We start from the raw sequence: 17,755 nt of genomic DNA, 5'->3' as shown, positions 1-17,755 counted from the left end.
TGGGGTATTGGCAGAACATTTAGAACATGCATCAGGTCTACTAAAGAGACTGCCTACACTACGCTTGCCCATCCTCTGCTACAGTATCATGCCGTATGCGTATGGGATCCTTAAAAGATAGTGGTGATGGAGGAAATCGAAAACGTTCAAAGAAGGGCAACGTGTTCTGTACTATCGCGAAAGAAGGGCGAGAGTGTCACAGGTATGATATGTGAGTGGGGCGGAAAATCATTCAAACTAAGACGTTCTCGATACTCCTCAATCCACCTTACAGCGCATACTACTAGTAATTTCCTTTTTCGTTGCGGTGAGATATTTTCACTAAATTTTAATTACCTTCTCCGAATGAGGGAATATGTTGTTGACCCCATCCTACAGGAAGAAATGACCATCGTGATACGTGTAAAATAAGAGAAATCAGAGCTCGCTCGGAAGGATTTACGTGGTCGAGAAATAGTGTGAAAGTACTTGTACGAACTCTCCGTCAAGTACTTAAGTGCGAATTCCAGAGTAGTTATATAGATGTAGATGAAGATGTAAACATATGTGGAATAAGTCATTGATATGTGACAATAAACAACATTATAAATTACTTTATCCATTTTGGTTAGAGAACACCGCAGCTATTTTCGTATATTACATGTAGGAAATACTGCAACCAGCCAGCCAGCTTGTCGCTGGTTGCACAATTTCCTACAGTGAAACGTTATAGATATTATTAAAGCCATAAAGCGTCTATCTACAAGTATTTGAGACAAGCGCAAAACATGAAAAAATTTCTCGAAGGAGAAACTTTAAAAATATTACTGAATGCGAGAATTCCACATTCTACATGACAGAACGATTTCTTATTTTAACACACAATTTCACAGTAGTCTTGTTTCTGCGCTCCAGTACACACCCACGTTGACAGCAACGGTGCTGAAAAATGCTTAAGAAGTGAAAAACTTAATGTATGTGGGGCATTTGACAAAAGAACTGTCAAGGAAAGCCCAGTCACAGCCAGTATGAAAATTTCAGAACGAAACTATTTTCTTCAGTCAAGAAATACATACTCTCCATAATTAAGCTTGACACTGTCCTGAAAGTGCTCTCTTGGAAGTATTTCAGCGGAGGATTTGGACCCAAGGCTGAAAATATATTTTTTGGATCCAAATTTGCAATACAGATTTCTTTAAAAGGTTAAAAAACTCGTTCTAGCTTACTTAGAAAAGTTATCAGTATCGCAACTGGATACTTTAATGGATGCAACAACAGACACTTCAGATATATGGTCCCATCACAAGTCACTCGCGCTGAACACTACAAAGAAAATGGAAGTGTGTGTGCTGTGGACCTTGACCCAAGACATATCTCTTTACTCGTCAACACCTGCAGCTGTCAATCGCGCAGCAGCTGGTACCCATGGACAGAGTTTACCTGCAGGAAAACCTCGGAGTCGCACAACAGTTATCCTATGGCCAGCCCTCCACTCCGTTGCATTTGGATTTTGTTAAGCTACTGTCTGCCGAACAAATACAGCAAGGATGTTGGCAGGTGGCAGACATTCCATCCTGTTTATGTTACAGGGCGCTTAACAATCGAGGTAAGCCTTCTTACTTTCCGTCCATACATCCACGGTTGTGGGCAAGTACAAGACCTTTTTTTTTTTTTAAACGAATTGACCCCACCATAGTTCACGGTAACTTTCAACGACTGCTGATTTGCTGGATTGTTTTCGTGGTTTATAGTGTTGAGGCTATGCCACAAAATTCTTAAATATCTCTTTGACTGATCAACTTGTACGCTTTCGCACTTAAACCGAACATAACACGCGCCTTCCAACGCAGAGCGCATCATTTTGTGGCGCAAAAGATGGTTCGTACGGCTACCGTTATGAAGGTCAAATGGTTCAATTGGCTCGAGGCACTACGGGACTTAACATCTGAGGTCATCATTCCCCTAGACTTAGAACTACTTAAACCTAACCAACCTAATGACATCAGACACATCCATGCCCAAGGCGGGATTCGAACCTGCGACCGTAGCAGCAGCACGGTTCCGTACTGAAGCGCCTAGAACCGCTCCGCCACAGCAATCGGCCGCTATGAAGTATTTGGTTAATATCCTTGTGGCGAAGCATCTTGCCCTCACGATAGATATCCACACTCAAAACGGTAATCGATTAACACGAAATGGTTATTCTGTTTCTTTATATATTTTGTCTTTGACGCACCTTCTTGACTGGTTTGCATTAATGCTGTACCGTTTAAGCCGAATGTGGTGAGGGACTTGTTTTGTTAATATTCGAAGTTTGAGAATCGCTTATCCGCTATGTTCGAGCTGTCAGCATATGTGAAACATAATTCTGTTATGCTGGATTACAGTGTGTCTCTGCTATATTTGTGAGCGTCGGTTCCCAGAAAATTTTGTCCCAGTTCGGGCTTTGTTTTCTTTAAACTTCTACACCAATAACGGAACAGCGCTGTTATTTTCTATCTCCAAAGTGAAGTATGCATAGGCTGTTGAGGTGCTGGTGCAATTTCCGTATTTTCGATTCCCCATGCCACCATATGACGAATATGTCCTCCACTAGCGCTGCCAGCAGCGTGGGTGCCACGGCGTAGAAGTTAAGCTGTTTGCTCGAAGGCTCACGAGAAGACATCAGCTGCGGCCAGAGAGGGGGTAAGACCATCGAAAACTCGTCTGTACGATCGCAGTATTTGCGTCGACGCTGAAAGACGGCGATGATTTACACAACTGCAGCACATCATAAATATTTACAAATGATTTAGGCAATCCCTAGCTTCATCACAACTATCAGTTGGTATTAGCTCCTGTAAGATGTTGATGATCTCTTATATTGGCACTATGGTAAATAACGCTCCAAATGCCACAATTTCCCTATCACTGATTCCACGTCCGCAAGACGGCTGTTTTCAAACACCCAACCATTTGGCCACACAAAAAACCAGCTTGCCGAATAGTGTGAACCATGCGACATACTAAAAACTTCAAGCTGTTTACAGATCACACTGCCTGCGATAACGTGCGCCTTGGCTCAAAATGCACCCTTGCAATACAAGAATTTATCTTTCACTGCTTCTTCCATAAGATATAATTTACACCCAAAATCTATTAGCTTGCAGAAGATTTGGAAACAATTTTACCAATAATAAAGACGTCAGTGTAAACCGCCTGCATATATTAAAGTTACGTACAAATCCTCCCCGTTATTACTCGTACCAAATATCGTTGATTCCAGGTGGTCAGTGTTTCGCAACTTCATTTCAACAAAAGTAAATGTAGCAGCTGCGACACAATAATTTCTAACTCGTTCAGGAGAGAAAATAGATGTAACAGATCGTAAGTTCCCAATTTTCATGAACCTGTCTTGGCACAGCTGTAGAGCGTGAAGATATATAGCATATTTTATGGCGAGGAAGTCCGAGAACAAATGAAGTTGAAGCACGCATACTCGTTCTTGGTTTTCTGTTTGAGGGCCTTAATTTCTCTCAGGCTTTTTGCCACATCTGCAACGATCGTGACGTCAAAGTAATCGGAAATGCTGCTTTTGCTCTAGGTTGATACTGTCTAGATCCCCCTGCAGCAAGACTCAACTGTGTAATGCACGTTCTTCACCAACACTCACACAACAGAACACTTGAAAGTTTACTATTACTGTGATACCCTGCGCGCTCGGCGGTAATTTTTTTTGCTTCATGCATCCGTACCGCATTTACCATTTTGAGAAACCGTAGGCTTGATACATTGATCGAGGTGCCGTAGTATGAAGCTGAACAGAATACAGCGAGGGTGAGGTTAACTCTCGTTTCGAACCACCTGACTTTCCGCACTTTTCCTTAGCTCGTTTGGGCGACCAAAGGATCTTTTATCTCAGCTAAGTTGCTGCCAGTTTACCTTCTCGTCCACCAAAAAACTGAGCAAGGGTTTGCAATCTGATAACCCTTCCGGTCGCAGGTATGTGTGACAGTACTTAGTATTCTATAAATAACTAGTTAAACTGCCGCGTAAATGTCAGTTCTTGGTGAGAAACCACTTGTTTTTCACATTTGGAATCAATTGGGATTACTCACATTGTGTCACATTTCCTTCCTCATCACTTCCATCTATAACCTTCAGCGTAATAAAGCCCATCACTCAGCATATATCAGGAGAGAAGCAGGGAGAAAACATCAACGACTATTTGAGACTGTTCGTAGAGTTCGCTGTTATATCACAGAGAGATGACTCCGGCAAAAAAGTGTCCTGAAATGAAGAAAGAACCATTAATGCTTACCATCTGATGCAAAGTCTGGCAGCAGCCTGTAAATTTTATCATAAAAATAACGATTTGCTATGTAGAGAGTTTAGTTTGCAAAATTTTCTACTGCCGCAGCTGAGTTAACAATGCCTGTTGCTTTGCGAGAGGACCAAGATTTCCCTTTGTGCTCGCCACAAACGGTGTTATGAGTTCCACACTTATCAAGAGTGTGTTACTTGTGTTGAGTCGTCAAGCACGTTGCTGCTTCTTTTCCATATTCACGTCTTCAGTTTTTTTGAGCTCTACGACAGAGCACTAATTGCAGCACTAATCGGTATATTAAGTTCAGTCAAACACTGAATGAGTAAATGGTACTCAAACAATAGACAAGTTGTTACAAGAATAGAAACCGGACTTCTTTTTCAATGCTGAATGACGTTTCACTGCCAGTATCCACATAACTATTTTCCATGGCGATATTACGAATTCTGTCTGCTGTCGCCATGAAGTGTTTGCAGCTGATTCAGTCCTGAAAGATTAAAATGAATCTTTGTCCACATCCATTAAGTTTGGGCGACATACAGGCTACCTCTGAAGTTTGAAACATTTATCTTCTAACGTTCTGTCTACTGAAAAATAAGCAGAGACGATGATTTAAATAAACTTTGTTCTTAGAGACACAAAGGTATCCGCAATTTTTCGCAGTAGTTTAAATTAAGAACACCAACTTCTGCCTAAGTTTGCTTCATTGACAGACACGGCACTTACGGTCATTTTCCACAACGGTCAAAGAGGTGTGCACAACATCGGTGCAGTAAGAACACAGTGACTGAGATTGTCCCCAGGAATTGGGATTTTCCATCGACATTATGGCATGTACTTGCTATAGACAGTCTAAACAAAGACGTTCAAACCGACAACTTCCTCGGCGGTGTACGTACAGAGAATAACCATGCATCCATACACAGAACCGACAAGCGTGGACAGCTGCCGTCTTCGGACTGAAGACAGCAATAACAAGGAGTGTACACATATGGAAAAGGACATAAAATAGTCGAAATTGTTGAGGAGACGCTCTGTCACCCACTGTACCGTCGCTTGAGCGATGTATATATGGTGTCCCAGGAGCAATGGTCCATGTTCGGGGATATGACAGAACGATCATTCAAGTCGAAAAAGGAAGTCTAGTAAACTTGGCCTCTAAAGAGCACACCTTACGAGCTACGAGCACTTGTTCAGCAGAAGAGATGGTTTTCACCGTAGCGAAGAGCAACATTATTTTGGAGCAAATTTATAGGGTTTCGTACCTCAATCTGTAAAGATCGCTTTGTTGCCAGTCCATCTGTCTGTCTATCTGTCCCACTGATAGGAACTCTTCATCTCAGGAATGCATGTTGTTGTTGTTCTGGTCTTCAGTCCAGAGACTGGTTTACTGCAGCTCTCCATGCTACTCTATCCTGTGCAAGCTTCTTCATCTCCCAGTACCTACTACAACCTGCATCCCTCTGAATCTGTTTAGTGTATTCACCTCTTGGCCCCCTCCACGATTTTTACCCTCCACGCTGCCCTCAAATACTACATTTGTGATCCCTTGATGCCTCAGAATATGTCCTACCAACCGATCCCTTCTTCTATTCAGGTTGTGCCACAAATTTCTCTTCTCTCCAATTTTATTCAATACCTACTCATTAGTTATGTGATCTACCAATCTAATATTCAGTATTCTTCTGTAGCACCACATTTCGAAAGCTTCTATTCTCTTTTTGTCTAAACTATTTATCGTCCACGTTTCACTTCCGTACATGGCTACACTCCATACAAATACTTTCAGAAACGACTTCCTGACACTTAAATCTATGGAAATGAAATGAGCGTTTGGCGTCATTGGCCGGGAGGCCCCTCGCGGGGCAGGTCCGGCCGCCATATCGCAGGGCTTATTACATTCGGCGCCACATTGGGCGACCTGCACGCCGGATGGGGATGAAATGATGATGAACACAACACAACACCCAGTCCCTGAGCGGAGAAAATCTCCGACCCAGCCGGGAATCGAGCCCGGGCCCAGAGGACGGCAATCCGTCACGCTGACCACTCAGCTACTGGGGCGGACACTTAAATCTATACGCGATGTTAACAAATTTCTCTTCTTCAGAAACTCTTTCCTTGCGATTGCCATTTTATATCTTCTCTACTTCGACCATCATCAGTTATTTTGCTCCCCAAATAGCAGAACTCATTTACTACTTTAAGCGTCTCATTTCCTAATCTAATTCCCGCAGCATCGCCCGATTTAATTCGATTACATTCCATTATCCTCGTTTTGTTTTTGTTGATGAGCTTACTAGGCATAAAATTTGATTACATTCAGCTGCTCTTCCAGGTCCTTTGCTGTCTCTGACAGAATTACAATGTCATCGGCGAACCTCAAAGTTTTTATTTCTTCTCCATGGTTTTCCGTGATTTCCCTAAATCGCTCCAGGCAAATGCCGGAATGGTTCCTTTCAAAGGGCACGGCCGGCTTCCTTTCCCGTCCTTCCCTAATCCGATGAGACCGATGACCTCGCTGTCTGTCTCCTTCCCCCAAACAACCCAACCCCCTTCTCCATGGATTTGAATTCCTACTCCGAATTTTTCTTTTGTTTCCTTTACTGGTTGCTCAATATACAGATTGAATAACATCGGGGATAGGTTACAACCTTATAACTGCCATCTGGTTTGTGTACAAATTGTAAATAGCCTTTCGCTCCCTGTATTTTACCCCTGCCACCTTCAGAATTTGAAAGAGAGTATTCCAGTCAACGTTGTCAAAAGCTTTCTCTAAGTGTACAAATGCTAGAAACCTAGGTTTGCCTTTCCTTAATCTAGCTTCTAAGATGAGTCGTAGGGTCAGTGTTGCCTCACGTGTTCCATCCTTTCTACGGAATCCAAACTGATCTTCCCTGAGGTCAGCTTCTACCAGTTTTTCCATTCGTCTGTAAAGAATTCGTGTTAGTATTTTGCAGTCGTGGCTTATTAAACTGATAGTTCGGTAATTTTCACATTTGTCGACATCTGCTTTATTTGGGATTGGAATTATTATATTCTTCTTGAAGTCTGAGGGTATTTCGCCTGTCTCATACATCTTGCTCATCAGATGGTAGAGTTTTGTCAGGGCTGGCTCTCCCAAGGCTGTCTGTAGTTCTAATGGAATGTTGTCTACCCCCGGGGCCTTGTTTCGACTCAGGTCTTTCAGTGCTCTGTCAAACTCTTCACGCAGTATGATATCTCCTATTTCATCTTCATCTACATCCTCTTACATTTCCATAATATTACCCTCAAGAACATCACTCTTGTACAGACCATCTATACGCTCCTTCCACCTTTCTGCTTTCCCTTCTTTGCTTAGAACTGGGTCTCCATCTGAGCCCTTGATATTCATACAAGTGGTTCTCTTTTCTCGAAAGGTCTCTTTAATTTTCCTGTAGGCAGTATTTATCTTACCCTCTACATCCTTACATTTGTCCTCTAGCCATGCCTGCTTAGCCATTTTGCACTTCCTGTCTATCTCATTTTTGAGACGTTTGTATTCCCTCTTGCCTGCTTCATTTACTGCATATACAAATCAATTAAAAAAAAAGATTCAAATGGTTCTGAGCTCTTATAGGACTTAACATCTACGGTCATCAGTCCCCTAGAACTTAGAACTACTTAAACCTAACTAACCTAAGGACATCACACACATCCATGCCCGAGGAAGGATTCGAACCTGAGACCGTAGCGGTCGCGCGGTTCCAGAGTGAAGTCAAATATTGAGGTCTATGGTCTCTTGGCGGTGCAAAAATTTTAAGCTCCTAAGTCAATGCAATTAACAGATACGGTCATGTATGTCACTTATTTTGATACTCGAAAGCTCACTCTTCAAAACCTATAGGGTATTTTCCGTTCACATAGAACCATGAAATTTGGCAGTAAGCATTAAACCATTTTCGAACGGCTTGGAATCCCTGGGATGGATGTCTTGCCCGTATGAACGTCGATAACAGCCAAAAATAGTCAATAGCCTCGATTTCTGGGATAGGTAAACTGTAAATAAACATAACCAAGTTTATACGGAACCCTCAGAGCGCGGGTCCAACTCGCATCTGGCCAATTCGTACTAGACTTTTTTGCTTCGAATGATCGTTCCTGTCATATCCCTGAATACTGACCATTTCTCCCGGAACGACTTGTATGTAGAAGTTGGATTGAGCCCTGACATGTTCCAGCCGAAGTTACTATAGCAACGAGGTGAGTGTGCTGTGTCGCCGCTGGGAATCCGGCAGAAAGCAGAGCGCGCGCGGTGTTTGGACACAGGTGGCAGGTGGCAGGTGGCAGGCGTCACGTGAGGGGTGTGGCGAGGCACGTGTGCGGGCGCAGTACGCCGGGTCAGGGCCGGCAGCGGCCGCGTGTCCAGATAAGGCAGCGCCCGGCCTCAGCCCGGCTCTGATCGATAGCGCCACGCCGCCCGCCGCCCACTCCCGCCTCCCACCTCCCTGTCACCTGCCGGACCACGCGACCCGCCGTCTCTCGCTGACCTCCGAGGCTCGTTACGCTCCGACCGCAACATGCTATGTACACCGCTTTGTCAACTCACTCTTCTCAGTCCGAATTAAGTCGTTTAATCTCACCATCATCTTACTACATTACCACAGCTATGCAGATGATACACTTCTAAATTAACAACGCATTAGATCAAAAAAATATTGTAAAAGATTAAAGTAGTTTATTCTTCAATCAATCGTTTGCACATCATTCCGAAAACTGACCGTCTCAAAATCTATAACGCCGCGAAAGAGAGATAAGATTTCCCTGGCTACCAGATTCTGCTTGCCACACCGTTCCATCTGATAGTAATATATGTATAGTTTGTTGTACGAGGGCTCCCTAGTTCTGGATTGGCTGGAGCCGGTAGAAGTTGGTCGACTTTAGCCAACGAATGTTTTATGTCCGCCCCCTGGCAACACTGGCGATCCAACTGAACCCTACTTAAGTGTACTTTAGCCGAAGTTGGGCTTCGGTAGGAGCAGCTTGCTTCTCTGTTTCCTGTAGCCCCGCTGAAAACACGTTCAGGACGTCGTGAACAAACTATATCTGACAGTTAATCCAGTGTTTCTCAGACTGGCGTAGCAATGCCGCTGGAGTTTGCGTAAAGATTTATGGCAGTTCCACAATGATCAGAAGGGAAGAGAAACATTCATCGTAATATTTTATCTTAGTCTTCACTTTCGACAACCGGATTAACATACAATGTTAAGCAGTGAAAGAAGAAGAACTGTAATCACTCGCTGGCTATAGTCATTGGGTTCGTTACTTTTTTTTTTTTTTCATACTCTACTGGCTATTAAAATTGCTACACCAGGAAGATGACGTGGTACAGACGCGAAATTCAACCGACAGGAAGAAGATGCTGTGATATGCAAATGATTAGCTTTCCAGAGCGTTCACACAAGGTTGGCGCCGGTGGCGACACGTACAACGTGCTCACACGAGGAAAGTTTCCAACCGATTTCTCCTACACAAACAGCAGTAGACCGGCGTTGCCCGGTGAAACGTCGTTGTGATGCCTCGTGTAAGGAGGAGAAATGCGTACCATCACGTTTCCGACTTTGATAAAAGTCGGATTGTAGCCTATCTTTTGATAAAAGTCGGATTGTAGCCTATCGCGATTGCGGTTTACCGTATCCCGACATTGCTGCTCGCGTTGGTCGATATCCAAAGACTGTTAGCAGAATATGGAATCGGTGGGTTCAGGAGGGTAATACGTAACGCCGTGCTGGATCATAACGGCCTCGTATCACTAGCAGTCGAGATGACAGGCATCTTATCTGCATGGCTGTAAAGGATCGCGAAGGCATGTCTCGATCCCTGAGTCAAAATATGGGGACGTTTGCAAGACAACAAGCATCTGCACGAACAGTTCGACGACGTTTGCAGCAGCATGGACTATCAGCTCGGAGAGCATGGCTCCGGTTACCCTTGACGCTGCATCACAGACAGGAACGCCTGCGATGGTGTACTCAACGAGGAACCTGGGTGCACAAATGGCGAAACGTCATTTTTTCGGATGAATCCAGGTTCTGTTTACTGCATCATGATGGTCGCATCCGTGTTTGGCGACATCGCGGTGAACGCGTATTCGTCATCGCCATATTGGCGTATCACCTGGCGTGATGGTGTGAAGTGCCATTGGTTACACGTCTCGGGTCACCTCTTGTTCGCATTGACGGCACTTTGAACAGTGGACGTCACATTTCAGATGTGTTACGAGCCGTGCCTCTATCCTTCATTCGATCCCTGAGGAACCATACATTTCAGCAGGATAATGCACGACCGCATGTTGCAGGTCCTGTACGGGCCTTTCTGGATACAGAAAATGTTCGGCTGCTGCCCTGGCCAGCACATTTCCAGATCTCTCACCAACTGAAAACGTCTGTCAATGGTGGCCGTGCAACTGGCTCGTCACAATACGGCAGTCACTACTCTTGATGAACTGTGGTATCGTGTTGAAGCTGGATGGGCAGCTGTACCTGTACACGCCACCCAAGCTCTGTTTGACTCAATGCCCAGGCGTATCAAGGCCGTTATTACGGCCAGAGGTGGTTGTTCTGGGTACTGATTTCTGAGGATCTATGCACCCAAATTTCGTGAAAATGTAATCACATGTCAGTTCTATTATAATATATTTGTCGAATGAATACCCGTTTATCATCTGTATTTCTTCTTGGTGTAGCAATTTTAATGGCCAGTAGTGTATTTTATGGAAATCAGTTATGATAAATATTCAATGTGCTGTTTGGTCTTTCTTACTTCTCCACTCGTCAAGGCTGGGTTATGGGGAACTATGTTCCGTTAAAACAGTTGTGAGGTGGCGGATGCTTAGTACAGCCTGTGTGTGGCAAAGGGCGCTTCGTACCGTTGTTGAACAGTAGAAAGCGCGTCATTCAAATATTTCGTGGCAGAGGGCGCATCCTACCGATGCTTCCTGGCAGACAGTGTTTTATGCCATTGATGCGTGGCACATTGTGCTTCAGTTCGACATTACTTCTAACCAATGTTAAGTGGCGTATGCTGCTTCTTATCAATGTTACGTGCCAGAGGGTGCTTTTTACCATACAGCATGGCAGAGGGAACTCCTTACTGACTGTGTGTGGTGGAAAGTATTCCGTACTGACTGTGTGTAGCGGAGAGTGGTCCGGATTGATTACGCGTGGTGGAGGGTGTTCCATATCGATTGTGCGTGGTGGAGGGTGCTTTGTACCGATATATGCGTGGCACTGTGTACTTCGTGACGTTACGTTTCAGATGATGCCTCGTACCAATTCTGTGTGGAGAATGGCGCTTCTTATGAGTTTTACGCGGCAGAGGGTGCTTCATAGTATGTTGGGAGGTGAAAGCTGTTCCGTATCTATTGTGCATGTCAGATGGTAGTCCGTAGCAGTGTTGCGTGGCAGAAGGTACTTTGTACCGAAGTTGCATAGTACAGGGTGCTTCATACTAATGCTACGTGGCAGAGCGTGGTTTCTAGCAATGTTATGTTGGGAAATGGGGGAAAAGGTCACACACAAAAATGTAGCTGGACTCGTCTGTCGGGCAAATGGCCTTAGCTCACACCAGAATTTTGACCATAACACGACACCATGACTATCCCAGACAGATCGTCCGGTCATAGATACCTAGTCCTACCCGGGCAATGCTGGGGCATGTCACCAGTTCTATACAACGTATGCCAACGTTTCTACTCTGCTCCAGCGTACGAAGTCGGAAACGACCGAGTGAAGTCGTCGAGTTACGGGTTGGCACTGTTGCAGAATAAAAGATAATCCAACACATTTTAGCAATGTATAAGTGGCTAAATCTTTCGAAGATCAAAACAACATTGAATCTTTTCATCCTGCAAAGCCGCAAGACCTAGTTATAGCATGTATATGCTGGTAAAACCGAAGACATTGTGCATTCACACACAAACAGAAATACAGCTAAGTGATTATGCAATATGAATCCACATTGATTTGTGGTAATAATAAAGACTGACCTGTATGCCTGGCTTATATTCAATGCTTGGCAACTGAAAATTTGGAAAAAGCAAAATTCAGAAAGATTTATGCCTATAGCCAAAACTTATACTTTCCCTATTCCGATAATTTTTTGAATGACTCTTGAAATCATGGATCCCATACAATGATATACAAGAAGAGTTTAAGAGCATTGTGTGTAGCCTTTTACTTAAATGCAAAGGTTAAGAAGTAATACAGCGCAGTCGAAATTCTTGTGTTATCTGCGGTAGTATGAATGAATGAAATTATCCTAATCCAAAAATTAAGACGAATTTAAAAAATCCACTGTCAAATGATACAATAGGTATACGTATTTTGGAAATTATCAGCGACCACTGTGGGAACGTGTGTAGGAATTAGAGGAAGTTCGAAATATGCCATTTAGGTAAGTGAATCAACTGATGCTAAACATCTCATTTAGTTGTTAATGTAGGCCTGGTACAGTTACGCTGAGAGTGTGAACCAATATTTATTGATTTGTCGGCAGTTAACAGGGAATGTTACAGGTTAGATTTTTCAAAAGATGTAAAATTTTTTCGATGGAATAGGTTCGTAATTGAATAAAAATGTTGCGGAGTCGAACCAATATTGCAGCTTAAATAACAGAAAGAGTAGCTATATTTCATGATAAAATTCAATCCACTACTTTCACTCATTTCAAGAAATACGAAGAAGCTTTAGAGGCTAACAAAAGTTCTGCACGTCTGAATGCTGTTTTACTGAATGAAATTAAAGTGATTAATCTGATTAAAAATCATCAGCTCTTTATAAACTCTTGTGATCAAAGGAAAGGGCTGTAAACGCGATAGGTCTTAGAGTTGAAAAATTCGTTGCACTATTGGTGTCCAAAATAATTGGAATATGTCCATAAAATCACACACTTAGAAGGATGTCATTTGAAATACTTTCGTATACAGACGTCTTTACTGCCGATAATAAATTTTATTTTGATTTTGTTAAGCATATCGCAGTTGTTCTTTTGATAGCGTCACTAAAACAAATGTAAACAGTCACACTTTTTGAATGAATGATTTATTTCCCTGTAACTAGTTTAACGCCTACGCTACAGCTATAATGTTCATTATTGTAAAGGTTTTGGTTCGTAGCCTAGGTGGTGAAGAAATGTACACATTTAATTTTAATACTAGTGGCAATGTCCAATGCAGAATTGACTTTCTTAGGATAATGTTTAGTTTTTTTTCCTTTTCTATTAGCTAACTCGAGATAACTAACACACTATACAGGCTCTCTCTATCAATACAAAATTATAGGAACTGGATGAAATGTTGTAGTTACATTTGGTTTCTTAATTCTAGTCGGTCAGTCAAGATGCAGTGAAGTTTGTTGTGCACGCATGCTTGCATGCATGCTTATCTTTATAACTCTTCACCTGTACTCCCTTCTCAGCAAAATATATTACTTCTCAGTTTTCTTCAGTGCAATTTCCTGTGTCTGTATATTGAACCATGTGAGCAGCAAAAACTGATTTATTAGGGTTTTTTAGCCTGAGTGCATCCGTGTGTTATCTGCATTGTATGGTACTCCCTGTTTGGCAAATTTAATACTTGCGAGCCGCAGAACACTTCAGTTTATAAATGTCGGATTTGTGGCGAGCTTCATTCTTTAAATTTAAGCCATGAATTAGTATACATTTAACCATAGTTTTTGTTGAAAACTTATTGGAATATTTTTAACATGGAACATGTATGTATTCTGATGTGACACCTTAACAGTGAATCGCATGCAGACTTAATCCACAGAGTAGTGGAGAACGAGGAAGAACTGCAGTCATGTGCTTTAAATAACAGACAAAGCTGTTTTTGTTAACGTATTATTTTTTAATGCTGCTGCAGAGTTTATTGATGATGGAAGAGCTATAATCATTATTATGCCTAAGAGTTTAATTACGTTTATTTCTCGGCACTTATCATCATTATCCAATGGCATGTATTTCTCTAAAATATTCAAATTTTTAACTCTCAGGATGATATGACGTGCTAGTAACTGTAACATCAGTTTCAAATTCATGTTTGCCGTAGAGTTTAACGATACCTACGTCAATGAAGTTTATGCCCATTTCGTTTTTATGTTCTTCACTTAATTCTATCTTACGCTGCATTTTGATGAGCTATTTTGCTAAGTAATCTATTTTCGCCTTGTGTGCAATGAAAAAAGTTAAGTGTTTTCTAACATTTAATTTTATGGCTATTACTACACTAGCGGTGAAATACGACGTCCTTAAATTATTTATGTAAACGTTGGGCAGAAGAATAGTAGGGCAATTGCCCACTACTGAGACATCTTTCCGTATATAGAATTTGTTATTAAATTTGAAATATTTATGCAACAGCACCAATGATAATATTTCAACAAATTCACAAGTTTTTCACGAACTACTTTTTATATTCAACCAATTTCTTATTAATTAATTACATTGTTTTACTAACGGCTATATTTGTACACAAATTTACAACATCGGAAGAAACGACTCTGGATGTCTTTGGTATTGCAATGTCTGCTATGCTTCCTGTCACATCAAAGCTAAATATAAATTCTCTTTAAAACAAATTATCTTTAAATGCATATGCCTTAGTGTGAATTTCATTAATATTCTCAGTACTTTTGCAGAAAGTACTTTCGTGTGAGGCAACGATCGGAGGTTCATAAAGCAAACTGCCCAGTACGTCTTCCGTGTATTTGCTTACACATGTCTAAGTCCTCTCCTTCCTGTTTCAAAGACGTAAATAAACTCCAACAATACATGATATATTATCCGATGTTGGACCATGGGTTGTAGGATATTTGCGTTATTTACGATTCAGTGAAGCTGAACACTAATTTAACGTAAACGTACAAATGACCGCAGGAGTCTGTTGTAAGAAATCATTAACATCTTTTCTATGAGAGACTGATATTCAATGAAACAGTGAATTAAAATGACCGAAATATGTCGTATATACTATGGCCTCACTCTTTTCTGAGCTATTGAGAAAGCGTTGACCCAATTGTTGACAAACAAACAACTTCTGTGCAAATTGTAATCTTCCCGCCGTCTTCTTCATGGCAGCGAAGCTCACTCAGGGGGTAGGAAGCGTTGCTAGTTTCCTTTTTCTGCTGAATCACGCATGTTCGTCGTATAACTTTTACTTCGTATTTATCGTTCTTTCACACCAGTAAAAATTCACATTATTCGAGTCACTTGTCATACCTACTACTGAACTGATATTACACCGGCACACCCTAAAACTCGCTGACAATACGCGTTTTCATAGTTAAGAAATACTGTTGTATATCAACAGCTGGTGCCAACTACTTCACCTTTAATTTATAACAGTCACTGCAACATTTTAAATGTGTAAATCACTACAGGATCGTCACAGAATGTCTATTATTCATTCAGTATGCAAGAAAATTTTCTAAAGGCAGTGTTCCTACTGCCTCAAACACCCTACACTGAATTCCTTTCAGCAATGGAAGAATGTAAGCCAGGTGACAAGTTTAGCTTGATACGTATTTTGGGTTTCCAGGAGAATAACAAAAATGGGTAGAAGACGTATTAATCAACGACAAATTAATACGCCATATAATAATACAGGCTACAACACACCTGCGTTTTTTTTCTGCTCGATTTTCTGCAACTAATCGTCCTCTAGTAAGACAGTCACAAGGTTTAAGCTAACTTTCACAGTGTACAAGAAACATTTACGACGTGCCGAAATTACAGAGAATTTTTGCACTGAAAGTAGAGGCTTGTTGTACGGTAGATGTGTGACCCGGCGAGTTTTATGCAATACTAGTTTGAGATTTTTTGAACGACAGCTTATTTCGACTTCATCTTTTGCAACATTATTTTTAACAGCCAAACAAAATGTCAGACAAGTATAAATTGCTGACCACGAAACTGTAACTTTTTTCGTCGTAATTCAATGTTTCATTAGGCTAAGGCTTTGGCGAAAGATTACGCTTACGTCTATTATGATAGAAAGTCGGTTTGGCACATAGGTAGTCCATTCGTTGGACTATAAATACACGACGATAGTGGTATTGCTGATTTTTTGCTCAAAAGAACGAAATTTTAACTCTCGTATGCTTACCAAAAAACTACGTGGCGAGATACATAATAATATAGAGAAGTATATACCTTGATTTTTTCAATCACTTGAAACTAAGTACATCGATCTGTTAGTTAAAAATGAGCAGTAGTTCACAGATAAGATAATAGTATTTAATTTTAGCATAAGCTGTATCTTACGAACTGAAAATGACTCTCAGTAAATTTGTGCAGTGACAAACAGGTCTAGTAAATGCAAGTGACAGTCTTTTGTCTCAGGCGCCACTGCGCCTTAACCTGGGCTGCTAACTAACCACAGTGTCCAATCAGTTGGCTTACATATGAGTAATTGTTGTGTACATAGTGCTTACCGGTATCATAGTCTCTAAATCACAGATCGCACATCTCTTTCCCCTTTGCTACATTAAGTCCACTTCATTCGTATTCAGAATACTTATTGGTTCGCTGTATTCAGAAAAACTGATTCAATTTACATATTATTTGCGGTATAACGGTGAAATGGATGTGGCCCGATTGAAGAGTTCAACTCGCCATTTCCCAGAACAATAAAGAGGGTCAAAATAAATCTTAAATCAGAAGGGAAACCCTCGATTTGGCCTTCCCTATTGCGTTTCCTCGACTTGTATTCAGTTTTCATGAACCATTCAGTTTCTAAAGCCGCAGGGTAGGCGTCTAGAAGTCCATCACACCTTCCATTAGCTTCACTCGTTTTACGAACAGTTTAAAAATTTCTTTAAAAAAGGACAGAAACAAAAATGCTTCGAAAAAGAATGGATTAGGAGAGAGCAGTAACATATTGTCTGAAAAGACCGGGTCCCATTTTCTTTCATAAAGACAGAATCTAATGTAACCCCTCATGAATCAGGATTTCAGAATAAACTTAAAATGCTATAGTACCAACCAAACTACCTATCTCTACATTTGAAGGTTAAATTAGGCCGAGTTGGTATCTCTTAGTGTTTCTATAGAAGGAAAGCTGATCTTTTGCTCAACATTACCAGTTTATACCACGTTCGTAGGTAGTACTTCTAGAATGCCATCTGTTCTGTTTCTCAGCGCATAACACAATTGCGATTGATCGTCCTTCTTGATGGAGTAGAGGACGAGACAGAGTTTCTCAAACTTTACAACTTCCTCCCCCTTTAAAAAACTGTAATAATGGAAATGTAACTGTTTGTGTCAAGAGTAGAATGGCTTTTTACAACATCACACGATATAAGATTTCTCTTAACTCTTTAGCTATATTTAATTAACCACTGACGATATCTTAAGTGTTACAAATTCAGAACACGCGTGAAAATAATTTGTTTCCTAATTCCGGTCTGTAGACAAAAGCGACTATGCTGCTGCTTGCCAGTTTTTCAATTA

Source organism: Schistocerca serialis, chromosome 2 (genome assembly GCF_023864345.2).
Source record: "Schistocerca serialis cubense isolate TAMUIC-IGC-003099 chromosome 2, iqSchSeri2.2, whole genome shotgun sequence".
Lineage (NCBI taxonomy): Eukaryota > Metazoa > Arthropoda > Insecta > Orthoptera > Acrididae > Schistocerca > Schistocerca serialis.
The sequence above is the reverse complement of the archived record's forward strand: the minus strand, read 5'-3'. Positions refer to the sequence as shown.